The sequence below is a fragment of the Pogona vitticeps genome, chromosome 4, assembly GCF_051106095.1.
Source record: "Pogona vitticeps strain Pit_001003342236 chromosome 4, PviZW2.1, whole genome shotgun sequence".
NCBI classification, from domain to species: Eukaryota; Metazoa; Chordata; class Lepidosauria; order Squamata; family Agamidae; genus Pogona; species Pogona vitticeps.
In genome coordinates, this window is record NC_135786.1 from 53,074,691 (window position 1) to 53,096,618 (window position 21,928).

General features: G+C 40.2%; 1 protein-coding gene and 1 long non-coding RNA gene across 5 annotated transcripts in view; one reads left to right on the top strand and one right to left on the bottom strand.

Moving 5' to 3' along the window:
• The window catches only part of LOC144588991 (uncharacterized), a 193,393-nt gene extending 192,368 nt beyond the window's left edge, over nucleotides 1–1,025 (top strand). The window contains exon 2 of the long non-coding RNA XR_013544799.1: nucleotides 901–1,025. This is a non-coding gene — a long non-coding RNA (uncharacterized LOC144588991). The remainder of the gene's footprint in view (nucleotides 1–900) is intronic.
• Nucleotides 1–21,928, bottom strand: part of SCUBE3 (signal peptide, CUB domain and EGF like domain containing 3) — a 171,138-nt gene that overhangs the window by 107,176 nt on the left and 42,034 nt on the right. The gene's annotated exons all lie outside the window — the stretch shown is intronic.

Consider the following 21,928-nt stretch of genomic DNA (forward strand, 5'->3'; position numbering starts at 1 on the left):
TAGTAATATTCACAAGTGTTAATTGCTAAGCTCCAGTCAAATGGATTTGGCAGCTTTTGCTCTGTACAAGGTGCTAAGGTGAGTAAGAATCACTGGGTTGGAACTGAAAGACACAAACCAGCACTAAAAAGGAATAGCGACAATTCTGTAATTCTAGTTGGAATGAAAAGACGTTGGGATTTCTTTAAGGAACAGTTAGCTTTTGATTGTGGGGTTATTTCTTTAGAGAGAGAATGAGCAAACCCTAAGTGAGACAGCTTTTAAAATCTCGGTCAGAGAAACTTTCCAGTTCTTTCTGGCATCTTTAAGATTCAACTGATGGTTTGTTATTTGCTGCAGAAAAGCCTCTACTCAAAATTAATCAATCACATTGTCAGTTCAAACCCTCACCCGCCCTTAGAAGCTCTTGGCTTCTTCTCTGTTTTGGTCTCAAATGCAAATTAAAATAAAAAAAAAACATAAGCAAAACTTTATACAAGTAAGGCTTGTTAGCCTGAATGTACGACACAGAGAAATGCTAGCTCATGTCAAGTATTTTAGGCAGACACGACTCACCAAGGATACAGACCTGCATTGGGAACTTCCAAAGGATTAGTGCACACGTACCTAGCATTTGTGGACTAGCATTTTTGGACCTTGAGCACTCCAGATATATTTTTGAGTAAGAAAAGACATCATGGATTTTTTACAGGAATGTGGAAATAATTTTGTGATATTTCCACTTGGCTTTTTTGAGATTTGGGGCATGTTTTTTCTTTCTTTCTTCAAAACTGGAAGTGTCTTCAAGTTTGAAACAAAAATGCTTCCCTGGGCCTAGAACTGGCTGAGGAGAACATGACAAAATTACCCCATGCCCCTTAGAAGGCATGAGTGGCCTTTTCACCACGTCATCATTTTGAGTTTTTTTTTTTTTTTTTTTTTTTTTTTTTTTTTTTTTTTTTTGGGAAGGACATACAGAGTCTTGTGGTGTTAGGCAACCATACATGGCCTGAACTCTGTCACCAGTAGAGAGTTTTCAGTAGGGAGATAAACTCAGGTCCATAGAGAGGTAACTCGGGGCTCAAAACACAGCTGTCTTTGGGTCTTCTTCTTACAATCTCCTCTCCATGGTATATCAATAGATAATACAACATACGTATTGAAAAACTTGTGCTAGCACTCTGCAAACCAGCAAATAGAGGCTCTTATAAGAACTGTTCTTAAACCACCAGTCAGCAATCTTGAAAGATACCCTTTGATTCCAAATGTTGCATTACTTACATGTTCTCAAGGAGACAGTCCCTTTTTCTAACACTGTGATTGGCAGGATGTACTATATTGAACAAAACACAATCTGTAGTCCTACAACATATTTTATTTCGTTGAGTGCAGGTGACTGCACTATGCAAGCAAAACAATAACAGACCTGTGTACAAGATTCAGAAATCATACTGATCAAAAAGTTGGAACTAGACCCTAACTCTGGACAAGGGCTTTGTCTTTGGTTGGAACTGTTGAAATGTTTGCAATCTCACATGCCACCTTTAGTAAATTTGGCTGGGTAGGACTTTTCTGGACTGGGACAACTGTCAGTCAATCCAGCACTAACCAATTGTTCCTTCCCTGCCTGGGAATTCAAAAAGAGCATGTGCTCTGTGTCTCTTTCCCTCTCCTAACACTGGTGAAGTTTGTTAAAGTTATATTTGTCAGTTTGCTGTTTGATCTGTTCAACTATAAGTAATAAAAATATTAATTCTTTCTTCTATTAATGTCTCAGACTGAGCTATTGAGTCTGTAAGTGCCAGTTAATGAGAAAACGGGATGATCTGCTCTGGGGAACTTATTTATTTATTCATTCATTAAATTTATACCCCGCCCATCTAGACCGAAGTCTGGGTGGCTATTCTGCTCTGTGAATTCCTGCACTTCTGCTGCACAGCTAGAAGAATTTAACCAAAAATGCAAAACTCTACAACAGGAACAGAGACACCATCAAATCCATAGACATTAGAAAAAAGAGAAAATGTTTGGATTTGCAGATTGGCTACCTTAATACCTCAAGGCCTGAACCTAAAAGACAACATAATTCATCTGCTGTGGATACCCCCATCTTCTAGGTTCTACAACTGCCACTTTGGAAGCAGCATACTTTTACCAAAGCAACTGAGGAAGAAATAATTTGCTGAAATACTTCTGTTTGTTAATTACTCTTGGAAGTATAGTTTATGATATAATAAATAAGGCAGATACTTTCACTAATAATAATTCAAACTCCATTATAGTGTAATATTTTCACCAAGCTATGAAAAAACAAAGAAACAAAAACAATGCAAACATGTTTGCAAGATGGTGGTATCCCTTCATCAAGCCAACACATCACTCTCTCATCATCTCAACCTCTCTCTCTCTCTCTTCTTGGCCTGTAGTTGACCTTGAATCATTTATCAGTTTCAGTTAAAGTATTGTCATTAGATGCGTTTGAGCATGTTGTTTGATTACACAATACATGTATTTTCTGCTTTTCCATCTTATTTTTCCTAACCCAAGAAATTTTAAAGTGTTCCTCCTTCTTTCCATTCAGAACTGCTGCTTGTCCTAGTGTATAGTCAGCAGTCAAAAAAAAAAAAAAAAAAAAAAAAAAAAAAAAAAACTCATCACATGATTCCCGCCTGTCTGCAAGGAAAAGGAGGGTGGATGGAGTTCCTATTTTATTCTATAACCCTATTACTTTGAAAGTCTGTGGTAAATATATGTCATATACATGCTATTTTATATGTGAGAATAGCAACACAGACCAGATTCTTTTCAGTTTTATGACAATTCAGGATGGAAAATTATGGAAAGAGAGGTAAAGGAACATTTAAGAATGGCCTCTGCTTTAAGTTGCCACAATATTCCTTAACAGTTTTGCTGCAACAAACAGGGCTACACTCACCCACAATTCCCTCATTCTTTATGGTTCTTAATAACACTAATTCAGCAGTGGGAAACAGAAACAGTCAGAGTCTGGCAGACCTCCCCTCAGGGGCTCTAGCCAATTGGATCAGACATCCTTTGGATTTTGGGTAGCTTGTTCAACTATTACCACAACCATCTGGGATCACCCCCAAAAAATCTGTGCCAGTTTTGTAATTGTTTTTTGTAGAGTTCTGCAGCACAAACCCTGCATTTGGTAGCAATCTGGTATACTGACATTTCAAACTGGGCTTCTTAATTAATATCCCCAAATCCAAATCATTGTCCTTGTCATTAAAAATGGACCTGAAGTTTTGTATTATTTTCAAGGGCAAATCCTGACTTCTGCACACAAACCCAAGTATATTGAACTGATATGCACTGTTCACCTAAAAGTCAAACTTATTATTTCCACTCAGAACCTGTAGCACAGTTTTGCAAATGTGTTGATTGATTTTGTACTGTAAACTTCATGATTGACAGCATCACTCAAAAAGATGTAACTGTACCTGATGTAGGCTTCTAGTGGCCATCTGAACAATTTTTTAAAAATCAAATTAATATTAATTATATATATTTTTTCATTTACAGAGGTAAGAAATGCTTTACAAGCTTTGGCTGTGAAATTGCTCCAATTGTGAAACTGCTCAAACTCCCACGAACTGGCAATTCCATTACTATTCATTGGAATCTGAAGGGCACTCCTGCAAATTACTTTAAGGTTATATTTCAGGATTTATTCATAAACATTTGGTTGTGTGTTTTTTTTTTTTTGAGGGAGAGGAAGGAGGGATCCAACTTTTGTGCAAGATATATTTTTCCTAAATATAAGGTTGTTTCTGCTAAATTGATTAATTGATTGATCGATCGATAAATTGATTGATCGATCGATCTTATGCAGGAATGAAAAATCTAACAACAGCTTAGCACACTTGAAATAAGTATTAAAATATGTTTACATGACATACAGTTGAGTGCACATTTTTTTAGTTTGGAAGCATGTGGTTTTTGTTTGGAAAGCAAGGTATTTTAATAAGCCTCAAGAGTTTTTAAAATTTTAACTCAATTGTAGATGTAATTTGTTTTGAATCATTTTGGCATGTGTGCTTGTTGCCTATGTCAGAGTAAATTGTGTCTGCGAAGTTTGTCAAATAATGGATGTCAGGATAATGGGTTTTCAGCACACGACAAAGCCTCAAACGAACCAAGGTTGCAACACCAACCTACCCTTGCACTGGCTGCCTCTCACAGCCACTTACTGCAACCACCAGTGTTATTATTTTTAATATTTGATTTTTTAAAAAAAAATTAAACTGGGATAGTGCTAGTTTAGTATTACAGATAAATAAATAACAGATTGGACAGCAAGGTTTCCCTGACATCCATTACTTGACAACCTCCACACAATACAGCACCCATGCCAGCGCAAGGGCGGGCTAGTGCAGGACAAAGCAACCATTTTAAAAGCCTGTGTAGACCCTTGAGCAATAAACAAAACAGCTTAAAAACAGATTAAAAGTTCCCCCAAGAGGACACGCACACTAATCCCAAATTTACAGATTGTTACAGCTCATAATTCAAGGCAAGTAAATGCGAAAAGAAGTGCAGAAGGTGAACAACCCATTGGTTCAAGAACATTACAGGCTGGTTTGAATGTGGTACAATATTGTTATTTAGAGCCAATATGCAAGGTCAGCGCTACACCTAACTTAATTAAGACCTGCTCCTAACAGGAGAGAAAAAAGAAGGAACAACAGCTATTCTAACTCCAGTGTCCATCTCATGAGCAACAGCCACTAAACTAAATATTTTGGGCATCCCAGTGAAAGCATACAAATCTGAAAACCAGGCTAGTAGTTCAGCCAACTGGGCAAGACCATCCAGTGTCCCACTAGCATTTTACACCTGATCTCTTAGAATACTAATGGCTAGAAATATTACCTTGTTTCAGTTTCTATGGGCCAGCCTAGTAGAGGGAGTACTGAGGCAATGCCTTGAATGGGGGAATGTTGCAATTTCTTCCTTTCAGAATCTGTAATGTCCTCCATCAGAGAAGAGAAGATAAATGCGACCAACCTATTTTCTCAGCACACAGAGAGAAGTTATGAGGCCCAATGCCAAAGAAAACCTCCTGTGAACTCAAGCATTGCAAGCCCAACAGCTAAGTGGAAAGCTGAGCCCCTTGGACATCAGTGGTGAGGCCGTGAAGCAGACTCCGGAAAAGCCAGAATAGCAGGTCGATGACAACATGCAGGGAAAAAGAATTCCAGATCAGGCCTGAATACCTGAGCAAACGTTTAAGGGGCTAATTAAAACACACACATATGGGCTCATATGCACAGAGAAACATAGTATATGGCATGACCGCTTGCAGACAGACACCACCACTGGCAGCTATTAAAATTTTATTTCCAAACACAACCCTTGCAGTTCTAAAGCTTTCAGACAGCAACTTCGAGGTTTTATGATTTCAAAAAATGATTTGAAGATATGACTACATGTGAGAACAGAAGAAACTGCTTGTTTATTTGTCAAACAGAAAAATCCTGAAACCGCATCAGACTATTTTGGAGCTTCATTTCATGGTCTTCTAGATGTTGATTCATTAAAAAAAATGTGAATGAAGAATCTGGCATATATCAAAGGGTGGGGCACAGAAAACATGATAGATGTGCATAGCTTATAAAGGGATGGGTGATGTTGCTTTTAACTATCTGCATAGTGAAGTATTTGATACTTTAGGACAGGATGGGGAATATATGGCCCTGCAGTTGGTGATGGGGCAAAACTTCCATTATGCATCATTGCTCTCTATACTGGCTCAACCTGAGAAGAGCTGCAGCCCAAGCAGATCTGGAGGCTCAAATATTCTCCACTCCTTCTGTAGGGCTAGAAAGACTCAAAGAATGAGTTGAGATTGTGTTGGAGGCTGCTGCAATATGAAGGAGAAAATTGTAGACCTGTATGCTTCTGTTGAGCACTGAAAGCCATGATGCCGCAGGAGAGCCATTTGTTCTGCTGGGACATGGAAGGGGTACAAAGGCTTCCAGGTCTGTTTGGAACTTAGCTGGAGCATCAACATTATCTAGAGAGTGTGGTTTTTATTCCTTGCTCAATGGCTTCTTAAGACCCAACAATGACAAATGTTTCTGACCATGGAGAGAGACCATACACCCTTCTAGTTTGCAGAGACTGCAATACAGAATGTTTCTATCTGCATTATACAATTATAGCAATCTTAATACCTCTTTAAATGTAAACTCCATCCTACAGAGTCTTGGGATTTGTAACTTAGCAAACCACATAGAACTCTGTGTTGTAGTTCAAAGGAGTATACTAGAGACCTCTAGCACAGTGGTCCCCAACCTAGGGCCTCCTTATGTTCTTGGACTTCAACTTCCAGAAATTCTGGCCAGCAGAGGTGGTGGTGAAGGCTTCCGGGAATTGTAGTCCAAGAACATCTGGAGGCCCTAGGTTGGGGACCACTGCTCTAGCAGGGAACACCAATTGCAAATGCCAGGATTCAGAGGGCAGTGTCACAGCAGTTAAAATAGTATCCACCTAGAGTGGTCGTAATGACCAGATAGGTGGGGTATGTATAAATAAATGAATGAATGAATGAATGAATGAATGAATGAATGAATGAATGAATGAATGAATGAATGATAGACAGACAGACAGACAGACAGACAGACAGACAGACAGACAGACAGACAGACAGACAGACAGACAGACAGATAGATAGATAGATAGATAGATAGATAGATAGATAGATAGATAGATAGATAGATAGATAGATAGATAGATAGATAGATAGATAGATAGATAGATAGAATCAGTTTGTTACAACTGTGTAGTGTAGATGCCCTTATAGTCAGCAGAGGACAGAATTGGCAAGTGACAGCATGGATGGAAAGTGACAGCATGGGTGGGGCCAAAAGAAAATATTCAATTGTTCTCCTTCACTTGAAATAATGAGAGGAATAGCTGGAAAAAGTTTCTTTTCTGATCTATTCTCTGGATCAGAATTGAGCAGCAGTGAGGCTAGTACAAAGGCAACTGGTCCAGCAGACAGGTAAACAAAATTAGATCCAAAGACCTAAATTCAGGTCGTCTAATTATAGTAAAATAATCTGTAATCTGTATGTACATGTATTGTTTATGTATATGCATGCATATTTGTACGTGTGATGTGCAATCAAGTTGGAACTGACTTGTAGCTACTCTAAAAGGGCTTTGAAGGTAAATGAGATATTAAAGGAGGGGGGTACCAGTGCTACCCTCCCCACTCCAGTGTGTTTCCATGGATATGTTCTACATCACACTGACTATGCGAGTAGACATATTCACACACCAAATGCCAACAGGAAGCATTCCGGTCCAATTTCTGTCATGAACATTAGTAAGGCCTCGGGTAAGAGCCTATTCCTAAAACTGAAATAACAACAACTATGCCTGACAGTGTTGTTGTATATGTACAAATAATTAGCAATAACACAGGGAAATGTGTTGCTTGTGCGCACCTCTATATTTGTAGCTGGGTGACAGGTCCTCTCACCACTCAGACTGGATTTAGAAAAGGTTGTCCTAAGCATGCAGTTTTCAGCTTGGGCTCTGAAATGAAGTCTGTCTAATCCCAGTATCAGGGCACAGTGGAGAATTCTATCCTAAATTGTCCTTGAGACACTAAAGGAAGACAGTACAAGGGGAGAACAGTTTGAGCTTGAAAAGGATAAAAATCAAAGACAAATATGAAGTTTTGTTCTTAGGAATTTTCCTCTGTCCTTGGTGTTCCATGCATGTATCTCATTCCAGATTAAGTTGTAGCTAGATGACGTCAAATGACTTCAATAAAGCAAGAACACATTGCGTACATGGGATCATATATGTGTGTTTTGTTAATACCGGTAACATGATTTTTGTCTTACGCAAGTGAAACCTTTTGAGTGCCAGTAGCTCTCAGTAAAAATTTTCATTGATAAAGAAACAATCACTTCTTAACTTAAAACCAGTTAAAACCAGTTATCTACAGTGAGACTATAGACATAATGCCTATTTTATTAAAGGCAACAAGGACAAGCAGAAGACTAAAGACCCTGTTCTTTGATTTGGACGACAGCTCAAATTCCTGTCTTGGTTCAAAAGGTCATTTACAATCTTATTAGACATACAATGTGGGATGATAGTTGAATTTATTCTAGCAATAACTAAGTTCCAAACAAACACATGAAAGTTGTAGAAGTTAATATCCTGCTCTGTCATCATCCACACTTTCTGCCTCCCACATTACAAAGTATAAAGAGACCAGGCAAGAGACAGACCGTTAGGTGAATTCTTTCTATTCTGGGGCATTTTGCACTGCTGAGGCATAGCTCTTTCATAATCATCTGGAAGCAGAATTTAAACACTAATTCCCTTATTGTCTTCTCTCACGCTCTCTACAGCAGGTTTATGGAAGATTCAAACTGGTTTCTTTTAGAGAGCTTTTGAAACTAGGCCACAGGCCCAATGGAATTTAGATTTCATATTCCCATTTTATGCTACGTGTCTCTCATTTTCTTTGTGTTCCCTTATGGGCTTCACATCTTCAAGTATCTGAACTTGGGAAAATTAGAATTTAAAATCCTGCATGGCTGCAGCCCCAATCAATCCACTGCCACCATGGCATTTTCCTTTCCAGGGCAGGATGCAGAAAAAGATCCACCACAATTACAAGCTTTTTTAAAAATACAGTGGTGCCCCACATGATGATGATAATCCATTTCATAGAAATCGCTGTCTTGTGAAAACATCGTCTTGCGAAAACCGGTTCCCCATTGGAATGCATTGAAACCCATTTAATGCGTTCCAACTGGGAAAAATCATTGTCATTTTGCGAAGATTGCCCATAGGAAAGTCATTTTGCGACACACTGATCAGCTGTTAAAATGGCTGTCCTGCGATGCATCGGTCCCGAAAACACTCGTTTTGCGAAGTGCCAATCAGTGCCAAAATCGTCTTGCGAGAAACTATTTGCAAGGCACGGACCCAAACATCATCCAGTAAAAACAGCCCATTGGAAACACTGTTTTGTGAATCGCTATAGCAATCGCAAAACCTCACTGTCATGCGGATTCGTCGTTTTGCAAGGTCGTCATCTAGCTGGGCACCACTGTAATTAAAAGCGGGGCAGACAAGGAGAAATTCATGAAGACCTTGGAAAAGAGCTTGTTAGGGGCTGTTCACAACCAAGGCACAAAGCTTGTCAAGTCTTGGGCTTTGGTCCTTAAATCTCAGAGAATAGGACTGCTGAGGAACTGTAACCTTACATTTTGGATCTCCTTCTGTGGGCCATCATTAAGATAGACAGGATGACAGAACCCTGAGCTGAAGAATTTCTGGAACTGAACGGAGTCCATAGGCCTTCCACACAAAAACATACTCCTATTTATCTCCCAAAGTGTTCTTCAAAGGACATTTAGGTCAGGAAGATGCTGCTGTCTGTCTGTCCCTGGACTGCAAGGAGAACAAACCTATCCATCTTGCAAGAACTCAACCCTGAGTGCTCACTGGAAGGACAGATCCTGAAGCTGAGGCTCCAGTACTTTGGCCATCGCATGAGAAGAGTCCCTGGAAAAGACCCTGATGTTGGGAAACTGTGAGGGCAAGAGGAGAAGGGGATGACAGAGGACAAGATGGCTGGACAGTGTCACCGAAGTGACCAACATGAATTTGACCCAACTCCGGGAGGCACTGGAAGACAGGAGGGCCTGGCGTGCTTTGGTCCATGCGGTCACGAAAAGTCGGACATGACTAAACGACTAAACAACAACATAGCATAGGCATTCTTCCATCTCAAGAGACTATGGTAACATGCTCTGAATTGAGGAGTGTCCCCCCCAGAGCATGAAGCCTGGGTAAAGTAATATGGAGGATAGGCTGTTACCCAAGCAGCAGATCCCCCCTCTCCATGTTGCTGTATGTATGTTATCCTTACCCCACCTTTCCACTAAAAGATAGTGTTCACCGCACCTTACAAACTTTTTAAAAGAATAAAAACAAATAAAAATCATATTTGGATTAAAAAAAAATTAAAATCATATAGATGTGCCTTCTCCTTAAAAGCCATTATTAACTATTGCTAACCAGAGTGCTGATTAAGAAAGTTGACTTTTTGAAACCAAGGCCATTTAATTGATTAAGGACATAATCTGAGGCTACTCTACAAGAATAGCCAACTTTGCAAGAGGCTAATAGGAAATGGTCCACTCTGTCATCAGAAAATAATGCCAACCCATAACCAGTACAGTAGTCTTCAGTTACAGTTCTAAATGATGTATAAAGTATTTGTGAAACATTTGAAAAGAGAAAAGCATTCAATGTGGCAAAGGGCTCAAAGTCAAAGAGACCAGACCAGCAAAGAGGCCTGTTAAAGCAACTACAGTACGTCTACAGAAATATAAGGATTCTGAGGCATCTTTATTTTGAAGAATCTTCGTTTTGTGAGCAAAGACAATGGTACATGAAGTACGGAATGAGAACATGGCATATCTAAAGGAACAGACTAGTGGAACTAAGGATATCCTTCCTCTGCTCATCATTATCCTTTTGTTGTGCACACCCTTTATGAAGTATGGAAATTTCCCTAAATATTTGTGCAGGTAATTTGGGAAACTCTGCTCCAGAATCCAAACAGAGGGATAAAAAATTCCACAGGGCCTCTCACATGAAAACCCCCTTTTCCCTCCAAACCAAGATAGATATCAGGAACCTATATGGAAAGACATCAGGCCCTGCTAAGATAAAGTGTACAGTGGGCCTAGCTATCATCAGGGCACATTTGTACGTGAGGTGGATAAGGAAGCATGGAGTGATGTGCATGTCAACACATGGGATACTGAGGCATGTCACTTTGCAAGGAAATGTGTGTGTTGTTTCCATGGTCCTTATATAAAAGATGATGTGAGGGAGAGGGATTACAGAGAACACATTTTGCAGAACGTCCTGGGTTCAAGGTAGTACAAGACAACCCATGTTCCTATGCAAAGAGAGAATGAATGAATCTCTTTCATATTTTCCCTCTGTCTGTACAAGATGATGCTGATCTCCAGAGAGAGGCTACCCAATAATCTCATTTAATCTTCCTCTCATGTTTAGCTGGAAAAATACATGTTCTGTGAAGCTAAAGATCAAGAAAAGGCAGCATATATTAATATTTATCTGACTTGCAGTGTTATCAGCTCCATTTCTCCTTCTATTAAATCTATCTTCCGCATGGATCAAACTTAGTATTAGCTAGTAGTCTTCAATACAGCCTCTCTTCCACTATGTATCTTCCCTTTCTTCTCTTAGATTTAGCATACCATGAAAAAGCAAGGCAGGATAGCTCTACTCCTTGGCAACTTCCAGCTATATAAATTGTAGTGTTTAAGGCTGAGTAATATTTGATGGACAAAATTATGTGTGAATAATCCTTTCATAATACGCTCACTAATGATTCCTCTGCATCCACTAATTGAAATTAAATCTACCCTGCCCATTCCCCACTTCAAAAAGATTTGAAGATTGGTCCTTAATTGCCTTTCCCTGTTTGATTCTCTTCCAAACTTACAATGTTAAGCAACTCTCAGGAATTAAAGAAGGAGGGAGAGAAGACTTTATGCTTGGAAAGACAGTGCCATGTATTTTGTTTTTGACCTTGAAATTCAGTTCAGAAGTCTGTTTTCATTAGCGGAGTCTATCAACGAAACAGTTAAATATGGTATCCAGTGGTACCATTAGGCAGGACTTCGAGGCAGAGAAACATTCAGGGGACCATTTAGCACAATGAGCAAGCAGCATGTCTTCCCACAACAGGGCTCACTTACTACAATGTGAATCACTTACTACACATCATCCTCAAACAGGAGGCTCCACAGAAGACCACTAAGAAAGAGTCTTAGATAAGCGTGGGTAATTGTATCCTATGCGCCATCAACTCAGAAACAATTTATAAGGACCCTATTAGGAATGTCAAGGTAAGTGAGATATTTCAAGAGGCATTTTATCAATGCTATCCACACCCCATGACTCTCCATGGTCAAGCAGAGATTCAGATCTAGGTCTCCTGAGTTCTAGTCTGTTACTCTATCCACTACACCACACCGGATAGTAATTGTAGCCCTCCAAATATTTTTTTTCCCAGCAATTCACATCAGTTCTGCTTGCTCACATAGCCAGTGGTGAGGAGTTACAGGATTCGCAGTTCAAAAACATCTGGAGAGAAACAGCTGACTACTACTGTTCTAATATTACCACTGTTGGCATTTTCTACCAAAAGAAACAAGTTCCTTATCTTTTTAGCACACTTGTACAGACACAATTATTTCCCATTCTACACTATAAATCAACAAACCTGTGATAAACTACAAAAAAACAGGCCTGCTCTCAATGGATAATGCACATTTGTCTGTTACACTGATGGGGCCAAGTTGCTTTTACAGCTAGATCAAATGAAAGGATGGTTTGAATTTCAGTTTCTCCCTGGTATCATGGTGACCCTATTTTTATTAGAAGAAAGTTTCGTTGGAAAAATACAGCAGCTATCTCCCTAGCCATGCATCTGGATTAGCAGGAGTGAAGAAGGCTAGTGTGACCATGGGCAGATTTCAAAACAAGTTGGAGCAACTTTATTGTTAAAATCAATGCCAACAGGGTAGCTCATACATACAATCAGATGGAAGTACTCCAAAGGGCATGCAGCTCTCTAAAGAGAGACTGACGGTTTGCTTTGGCCTTCTATTTATTTTCACATTTCCCCCATGAATTATGATTGTCACCATATTTGCTATTAACTCATTTGTTTGAGCAGATGTGGGACTCACCCCTGTGTCAGCATAGCAGGAACCTGGAGCTTCTGCTCCTGGAAGCAGGCCAGTTTTCTTTTTTCTCTTTCTTTGCCATTCATACAACAAGGCCAGTAAGGAAAAAAGAACTGAGTTTTTACTCATTAGAAAGGCCAAATAGACAAGCAACTGATGTCTGCAATTTCGACTAAATATGTTAAATTATCCTCCTGGGAAGTTTTTTTTTTAGTCCATATTATTACTTTGCCTTTAAAGCTTTTGGGACTTTCAATGCTTGACTCTCCTAAATGGGGAAACAGAAAGAGGTCTGATCATTGTTCCTACCTAGGGGGAACAAGTGGTTATGCCCCAAATCAATTTCATTCATCTTTTTCAAAAACACTCCTTACTTTCTAAAGACCCTCCTTTCTATTCACATGGTAATCTAAGCAATGACCTCTTAAAAGAAAAGAGGCTTATTGTGCATTTCCCAAGAAGCTAGATTGCCTACTCATTCTTGTTCTTCTGTCATCAGACAAAAAAACTACCTTTTCATGCAGGCTGTTAAGTAAGAGTGGGGGGTTTAGGAATTCTTCGTCTATTTTTAAAGAATGTTTTTGAAAACTGTATTTAACTGTGTTTTTTTAAGTAATGTTTAAAAATTACATATCTAATTTTTTTAGTGTGTTCCCTGTAGAGATTTTAATAGAAATTACTGCATTGTTTTAGTTAGGTGTATGCTGCCTTCAGTCCCCTATGACAAGAAAGGCAGAATATAAAACAAAACAAAATTGTGTCTAAAATTCTACTTGTTTGTTTGTTTAGTCGTTTAGTCGTGTCCGACTCTTCGTGACCCCATGGACCAGAGCACGCCAGGCCCTCCTGTCTTCTACTGCCTCCCGGAGTTGTGTCAGGTTCATGTTGGTTGCTTCGCAGACACTGTCCAGCCATCTCATCCTCGGTCGTCCCCTTCTCCTCTTGCCATCACACCTTCCTAACATCAAGGTTTTTTCCAAGGACTCTTTTCTTCTCATGAGATGGCCAAAGTACTGGAGCCTCAGCTTCAGGATCTGTCCTTCAAGTGAGCATTCAGGGTTGATTTCCTTTAGAACTGATAGGTTTGTTCTCCTTGCAGTCCAGGGGATTCTCAAGAGCCTCCTCCAGCACCACAATTCAAAGGCATCAATTCTTCGGCGGTCTGCTTTCTTTATGGTCCAGCTCTCACTTCCATACATCACGACAGGAAAAACCATAGCTTTGACTATTCGGACTTTTGTTGGCAAGGTGATGTCTCTGCTTTTCAAGATGCTGTCAAGATTTGTCATCGCTTTCCTCCCAAGAAGAAGGCGCCTTTTAATTTCAGGGCTGCTGTCTCCATCTGAAGTAATCATGGAGCCCAGGAAGATAAAATTTGACACTGCCTCCATATCTTCCCCTTCTATTTCCCAGGAGGTGATGGGACCAGTGGCCCCATTCTACTTAGCAATTGACAAAGATGGAGAAGATTATATTTTTAGACTACACTTCCCAGAATTCCCCAGCCAGCACAGCTATTGGATGACTATCTTGGCAGGAGCAATCTGACAGTGGTAGTCCTAAAGAATAACTCCTCACCCTCATAATTGTCCCAGCAAAAACAACAGAACATTAAAAAGCAATATAGCAGAATCAGCATAGCTACATTGACAACAAAGCACTAACAAGTGGTCACATATTATACAATCAACGGAGGAAAGGAAGTCAAGGCTATTCAGCATGCCACTCTGATGTCTAGTCCTTCCTGCCTAGTCGACGATTTCCCCTACGTAATCAATGCCCTTTCATTCTTCTGTCCCAAATTTGCTACCCATATGTCTCAGAAACCAACATGTTTCATGTCACTTTGGAATGGACTACCTTGGAGAACTGTTGGCTCTCCTTTGCTGGAGGTTGCTAAAAGTTGGTCATCTGTCAGGGACACTTTACCCATGAACTTCCTGCTGCATTAGTTTACCCTCGGGATCACTTTCACCTCTACAATGCTGTGAATCTGTTTTTAGAAATACACAACAGAATAAAGATGACTATAGTTTCAGTTCTAGGAGAAGAGAAAAAAAGGAAGTTGACATTGCATCCACTAATGTCCCGATATCATGTGTCCATAGCTGCCCCATCCCACATCATTCAGGGGGCACATCTAGCCCTCCAGAGAAGCTTTCTATAGAGCCACAAGAAATTTTCCTTCTGTGGACTTCCTTTCAATCACTTATTTTAGGACCCAAGCCTTCTCTTCTGTTTGTCAAAAATCTGATCTGAGTAGCAGAGTGGGACGGGTGGGTTCTTTCTTGGTTAGTTGCAGTAAGTCTGCAACCCATCAAGAAACTTACTTCCAAGTAACCATATATAGGATTGGGCTGTAAATGAGTTAAAAGAAAATGATGGCTGTTAGTCATCACTCCAACCCCATTATGAGTTCTCCCAAGTGCAAAAGAGAGTCATTGGTGCAGAGAGAGACAAAAGTGAGTCCTAGGTCAAATATGGATGAAAGGAAAATATTTAATGTATCCTGATGGCCAAGATTTATTTATTTATTTAATTTATACCCTGCCCATCTGGTCTTCCGACCACTCTTTAGATTAAATTCCTCAACATGTATCAAGATGGGTAAAGCAAGCAAGCCAGTTATACCCTACTTGTTCAACAAGAGGCCAACAAATTACTTAACTAGAGATGACATCCTCCACCAAAAGAATTTGAACACAGTACCAGGCCTCCCACAGTAAGGTGAAACTGCCCTTCTTTAACAAAGTCACAGACTCTACTAGCGCAACACTTTACACTTTCTGCTGTGGCAACCCCTCTGGCAGACCTCAGCCAGTCTATTCATTGAAAGTCTCTATTTACAAATCTCATTATTGTATCTTCACATTTCAAGGGAACTCCTGAGGAAAGCCCCTATAGTCTTGCCAAGAAGGACTGCCTTTCCTTGAAAAAGTCACAAATACTAGTGATGCAACACTTCACATCAGCTGTCTCTACTCCCTTTAACAGACTTCACTTAGAGTATTCACTGAAAGTTCACCTGTTGGAATATTTCACCTGTTTCAAAGATAGTCAAAGATGGATCTCCTTGCCACACTGCATAAACCGCTACAACTGATAAGGGAGGAAATAGATTTTCCTGGTTGCCTTACTGGGACAGAGTTATTGGAAGCTTGATTTCTACCAGCTTTGCATTCAGAGATCTGTTCCATGCAGAGCCAGCTGCCTCCCCTGCCAGCAATTTCTCCTAAAAATGTGTTTGAAATGTATAATTTGGAGATTGCAATCTTTCAGCACGAGACCCTGGGGCAGTAAGAGTGGGAGAGGCAGCATTTCACTTATGAGATGTCAGTGTTTAAATAACTCTGAAGAATCCCAGCTGTTACTGCTGTTTTCACTTAAGCTTGTCTGTCCAGACACAACAAAAGATAGTTATTTGACTATCTTTTCCCAACATGCAGCTTGCCATAGGGCCGTAGCTGCAAAGCTCTACAAAACAGTGGGCTGCAGAAGATGATAGGAAGTGAGGAAAGAGGTATTTGATGAGAAGACTGGGGTGCTGCAAAATATGTCCACAGCTTGCACAAATAAACTAAGATTTGTCTGACAAGATAACAGAGTGCTTGAAAAGAGATGGGGAAATGTATGAAGAATAAGTGCTTCACACAAAAAAAGATGCCACCAAACATAAGAACAGCCATTTTGAATCAGAGCAATGACCTGTTTATCTAGTCCAACATGCTGTTTGCACAGTGGCCAAGCAATTGCCTATGAATCCCTAAAAATAGAATGTGACAGTGACTGGACCCTCCTACTTGTGTTTCCGGGCAACTGATATGAAAAGGCTTACTGCCTCTGACAATGGTGATGCTCTTTGGCCATCCTGTTTAGTAGCCACTGACGTCCCTATGCTCTACAATTTCATCTCAATTCCCTTTTGTTGTTTCAACCATGGTGATCATATCAATCCTCATTAAAATTACAAACAACATAGGTAAAAATATACACACCAACTCTAAAAAAACAAAATATTTAAATCTCCGTGTATTTATCTAACTTCTTTTAAGGCTGTCCTCATTGGCAGCCATCACTATGGCAAAGAATTCCACAGTTTTATGTTCTGTGCACAGAAGACACTGCAGAAACCCCTAAAGGTGTAGTTTCATCAGTTAGTTATGTGCTGTCATGATGGAAACAACTTATAGCAACCCTAATAGGGCTTTAAAGGAAAGTTATATATTTAAGTAGTGCTTTTATCAGTTCCACACCTCCAGTGAGTTTCAGTGGCTAAATAGGGATATGAACCCTGGTTTCTACAGTCCTATCTATCACTCTATCCACTTGTACCAAAATGTGTGGCAAGCTGTTCTTTTCTTGCACACACACCCCTCCTCATATTCATGATGTCTCTCCAGAGCGCATTGGGAAGCATACAAGAGTTTCTTACCCCATCTTCATATTCCTTTTAACTTTCCTGCAGCTACCAGATGGGACAATTCTATTGTGAGGTTTATGCTTGTAGGGTTTCATTTAAAAAATGAAGATTCAACCATTAAACTGGAAAAACATTAGCTCATCCCTAACTCTCAGCAACAGAGCCTACACCTTGCACCTGAAAAATGCCAGTTCTTGTTCTCAGCTGAGGAGTGACTATTGGCTGGATTAGCATGACTGTGAGAGAGGAGGGGCAGAGCTCTGGGTACCTGTGCAGATGCAGAAGTGCTCATATTTGTGAATCACAGAGACCATGAAGAAAAAACACGGTTACACAATATTTTTAGTTTTAAGGGTTGATATATGCATTAGTATGCATATGCACACACTTGCACCCTTCCATATGTTTTGATTCTCCACCCCCTCCCTGTGAAAACCTCACAATACGTGACACAGAAAATCTCAAATGAAAAAGTTTCTCTGCTCCTACTAGACCAATTATACAGCCAAGTGTAAGGCAACTTCATATATTCCTCATGTGCTTCCCCAACATTTTAAAATATAGGTTTCTGATTTCACTAGCTTTAAAATTGAAGTGGCACATAAGCAATGCAAGTACAGAAATCAAAAGGGAGAAGAAAATACCTTCTTTATAGCCCCTAATTAAGCCTTTCTCCTCATTTCTGGCTACATGTCTAATGGTTTTGTTCATCCCTGTGCAAGTGACTCAGAGTCGCCCTGGCAGCCAAGCAGGCAATCCCTTTGCCAGCTGGCTTTATCCACAAACTTGCCAGGACTTGCTGCTGACAGGCAAAGTTTCTAGGAATGCCGTCTCAGAATGTATTCAGGGAAACCTGCAGCAAAGGTTGCACTGCTTGCTTGCTGGAACAAGAGCTAAAGATGGGGAGTGTCTGAATTAGGGGTGTACCAGTTTTCATTCTTTGCTCCCAAAGGGCACAAGCATTTGTAAGTGTTCAAAGTGAACAGCTACTAAGGCTAGAAGGCTCTCCAGGCATTCAGTGCTTGCCAATGCCTGCAGATGCTCAAGGGCACTTGCACAAGACTCACCTTTCCCTTCATTCTGGTTGACATTTACCTTGGAGCAGAGGAAGATAGCAAAAGAACTAGCAGGCAATTCCAAATATCAAGGTGGATCTTTTCTCACTGAAGTCTATCCTTCTCTATTGTTCCTATACAGTTTTTTTCCAGAGGTGGTCATGTCCCACTGATTTTCCTAATTCCCCACAATCCTGCTACATTCACTATAAAATATTTTCATTCAGGCCCAGAGGTTTCCAGCACTGGAAGAAACAGTGCCCTCTCCCCATCTCCCTAGTGTGTGCCATTTTCTGCATATGTTCTTCAAACTCTCCTGGACCAGTCATATGGGTTACTCCTGTCAATGGGATTAATGATTGCCCTCACTCTGAATGGCTGAATATGTTGTTCTATCATCTCACAAGCATCAAAACAAATGCCAAAGCAAAGTGCACTTTTTACCATAGTTAATTGTGTGCATGAAGCAAACTCTCAATTCAATTCTGGCTTAAAGTACTATAGTTAAAGAATACTGGCTAACCCAAGTTTTATTTTACTTTATCAGCTGAAGAGTTTTGGAAATAAGAAGCTCCAAAACTGAAATCTGGCATTTGATTTTGCTAACATTCTCATCTCTCAAGGGCTGATAGGAAAGAAGTGACAGTATACATATAGCTGCAGTAGTGCTGGAACAATCTTAGAATCTAGGTCAGAAATATACGTTGGAGATAGCCTATCATGCTGGACTTGCATAAAGTGGCTGCTGACCATAAAGATCCCCATATGTGTGATTTCCTGGAGACTCACTACCTAGATGAGATGGAGAAGTTGATCAAGAAACCAAGAGCTCATATACCCAACGAGAAGTGCATATATGCCCTTGGCAAATACTTCTTTGACTGTCCGATCCCAAAGATAGATTGATTGATGCAGTGTTTCTACATTTTATGAAATTAGACTTCAATGGAACCCCACTGAGAGCAAAGACCAAAGTTCAGCTGAAATGCATGCGGGACTTCCTCTTCGCCAATGATGCAGCCATTGTTGCCCACTCTGCCGAAGACCTCCAACAACTCATGAATCGTTTTAGAAAGGCCTGCCAAGACTTTCGACTAACAATCAGCCTGAAGAAAACACAAGTCATGGGCCAGGGCGTGGACTCACCTCCCTCTATTAACATCTCCACGCAAGAATTGGAGGTTGTCCATGAATTTGTGTACCTTGGCTCAACAATCTCTGACACTCTCTCCCTAGATGTTGAACTGGATAAATGAATTGGCAAAGCAGCTACCAAGACTCACAAAAAGAGCCATAGCTCAATAAGAAGCTGACAGCATACACCAAGATCCAGGTCTAGAGAGCCTGTGTCCTGAGCACACTCCTGCAGTGAGTCCTGGACTCTTCATGCACAGCAGGAGAGAAAGCTGAACATGTTCCATATGCGTTGCCTCCAATGCATTTTTGCTATCACCTGGCAGGACAAAGTTCAAAATAGAGTAGTCCTAGATCGAGCTGGAATTTGTAGCATGTATACATTACTGAAACAGCGACATCTACATTGGCTCGGGCATGTTGTAAGAATGGCTAATGGTCAGATTCCAAAGGATCTCCTGTATGGAGAATTAGTGCAGGGAAATCGCCCCAGAGGGAGAGCACAGCTGCGATACAAGGATATCTGCAAGCAGGATCTGAGGGCCTTGGTCAACAGATGGGAAACTGTGACATTGGAGCGCTCAGCCTGGAGGCATGCGGTGCATCATGGCCTCTCCCAATTTGAAAATACCCTTGTCCAGCAGGCTGAGGCAAAGAGGCAGTCACAAAAGCAGCAAAATCAGGGAGCTAGACAGGGTACAGATTGTATTTGTCCTCAGTGTGGAAGGGATTGTCACTCTCAAATTGGCCTTTTCAGCCACACTAGATGCTGTTCCAAGTCCTCCATGCAAAGCACGTTACCATAGTCTCTCGAGACTGAAGGATGCCTATGATGATGAGCTCCAAATAGTGTGACAACACTGTTGAATTAAATTGGGAGTTGCTTCAAGTTTCTAGAAATTGATTTAATGTTACATGATTTTTATGTTGGTGTATGAATCCAGAGATAACAACTTTTAGTCTGACGGTAAACTTATGGGGTACATTGGCACTTTGGTGTTCTGGGTCCACATTTTCCTGGTTTTTGCTCTGTATCATGAGAACCTTTGTTTTGCTTAGTCCAAATACTGTATTACTGACAGTGCAACTGATAGAACTGGTAGAGGTTTTCTTAGCAGATTTAGTGTTTGAAGAAGTAAGATATTTTGGCTGAATCTACAATACAGACATATATTCTGAAAAACCCTGATAATTTTTCCCTTCCTTATTTACCACCTTTCTTCCTATCAGAAGGGAAGATTTACAGTCAACAGATTAACTTGATTAAAAACAGATTTGAAAATTTACATTTTTAAAAAAAATGGATTGGAAACATAGGGCTTGTCTACAGAGGCTCAGCTGCCTAGAGTGGTCGAAATGACTAGATAGGCGGGGTATAAATAAATAAATAAATAAATAAATAAATAAATAAATAAATAAATAAATAAATAAATAAATAAATAAATAAATAAATAAATAAATAAATAAATAAAAGAGTGCGCTGGTGCAGGCTAAAGAGGGTCACTTGGGGTCAAGTAGAGGTGTGGTATGCCATTTGGTGCGTTCCTTGCATCCAAATGGCATACCTCAATTTGGTCTGTCTCCTTTAAGAAGGTAAAGAAAAGAAAAGAAACCCCCCTCCATCCTTGACCCTGTGGGAAACTTCTGCTTAAAGGTGGTAGCTGCATTCTGTTCCAGTGCGTTCATACACTCCTGGCAGGAAGTGGCAGCTGCCAGCAGGCGGGGTAACCCCTTATTCTGCTGTTTGGCTTAGAGATAGAGCATAAGATCAAAGAGTTATTTCAGCCAATCCTAGTGACGATTAGGTAACTAGTATCCTATCTAAATTCTAACAATATACTATGTTACTCATGCTAAGTCAATAAAAAGAGCTCTCAGGGCGTTGCCTGCAGGGCTGCGCTGGTTCGGACATCTGTGTTATCAACTCCTTTGTTCTAAGGCAATTAGACTTCCTTTGTTCTGTGATCACCCACATGCTCCCTCCTTTCTTCCCCTGCTTCTGGGACAAAGTTAATTTTTCTTGTATTTCTCCAGTATTTTTCCAAAGTAATACAGTGCATCAATGTTATCATAATAGTTTTTTAAAAAATTTCTTACTTTCTCTGCCCCTCCATGGAGCAGTGCAGGTTTTTAATATCATAATATCATGAAGTGGCTAAACTGTTCTTAAACCACTAGACAATATTGGCAGATTGATAGTGGATCGCAAACTGACAGCCGTGAGCTTGTTTTGGTTCATTTCCAGCAATTGCATATGCTGGAAACAAACAAATATGGAACGATTTGACTCACACTAAAAAAGTAAAAGCTTCTGATTGCAAAAGAAAAAAAAAAGGCAGAAAGCAAAGCCTGCTGCTTAGATACCTCCCCACAGTGCTTAAAGCACTCTCTGGAAGGTTTACAATTTAATTATGCAGACTACACAATGCCCCCCTGCAGCAGTCTGGGTGTTCAGGTTAGTGACTTTGGAAGGATGGAAGGCTGAGTGAACCCTGAGCCATCTACCTGAGATTGAACCCAGATTGCGAGCCTTGAGAAAAGCAATG